The sequence below is a fragment of the Staurois parvus genome, unplaced genomic scaffold (assembly GCF_062004578.1).
Source record: "Staurois parvus isolate SC_StPar_1 unplaced genomic scaffold, SC_StPar_1.0 ptg000229l, whole genome shotgun sequence".
Classification (NCBI taxonomy): Eukaryota; Metazoa; Chordata; class Amphibia; order Anura; family Ranidae; genus Staurois; species Staurois parvus.
This window is the reverse complement of record NW_028318025.1, coordinates 450,785-451,774: the sequence shown is the minus strand read 5'-3', so window position 1 is coordinate 451,774 and position 990 is coordinate 450,785. Positions and strand designations below refer to the sequence as shown.

Below are 990 nucleotides of genomic sequence, written 5' to 3'. Positions count from 1 at the left end.
TCTGGGATGGGGCTGAGTTATGTAAGCGATATGGGATGGGGAAATTGTCCAATCCTGGATGAGATGCGTCAGATATGGGAGATGGATTAGATAGTTCTACCAATAAGGATGGCCCCATACAAGTCTATGAGAGACAGGTGTATATCAGGGTAGATTTTGGGGGAAGACAGGAGAGAAGATCCAACAATCCTGGGGGCCCTCATGCAACACCATTGGTAAATATCAGAGATCGCTTCTCGGCCTTTTGGCTAAGATCAAGTGTAGTATCGACCTTGCCTTTAGGGGTGTCCCTGCTTCCAGCTAGGACGTTGAGAAACACTTGTATCTATCCCAGCCATTTGGTCTGTGTGGGGTACCCTCCACTCGGCCTGGTAGGATCGTCGATTCAATTCGGCTTCACCTGCCTGCTGCTATTGGGTTTGAGGCTTAGCCCCCACACAGAACGAGTTTGTGATCTTCCCCCCTCCCCACTCTGCGTTACTACCTCCGGGCAGTAGTCACCAAATAGCCTTTTCAAAGGCTAAGCAAGAGTGAAAAAGCCGAGGAAGAAGGAGAAGGAATCCGCTCAAGACCTTTGGAAAGCCTTCCTGAGCAAACCTCCTCGACAAGATGGGGAAGAGAACAGCGAACAAGAAAACGCCGACCGCCACTCCTGCCAAGACCCCGGGAGAAGACCCCTCCACCTCCGCCTCAGAACGCACCGGCCCTGCAGAAGGACTCCCCTCCCTGGAGCCCTGGATGAAGCAGACAGTCGTGCTGCTACTGAAGGAAGTGGAAGGCAGAGTCCCGGACATGACCCCGGAAGTCTTCGGCAAGAAGATGATACTGGAACAAGGATTCAGCAAGGCAGAGACCCTGTCGGTGCAGTCCTTCGTGAAAGGTATCTTTTACATAACTTTTATATCTCTACAGGTCTGTAGAAGATATTGGGAGCAGGTAAAGACCTCTGGGCCGGATTCCCCTTTCTGCAGCTTTGCTGCGAACTCTCCC

At 51.9% G+C, this 990-nt stretch overlaps 1 non-coding gene across 1 annotated transcript; it reads left to right on the top strand.

Moving 5' to 3' along the window:
• Positions 1 to 228: 228 nt before the first annotated feature.
• On the top strand, positions 229 to 412 carry LOC149460459 (U2 spliceosomal RNA). The gene has a single exon (XR_016313070.1). It is a non-coding gene; the product is annotated as a U2 spliceosomal RNA (small nuclear RNA).
• The last annotated feature ends 578 nt before the right edge of the window (positions 413 to 990 follow it).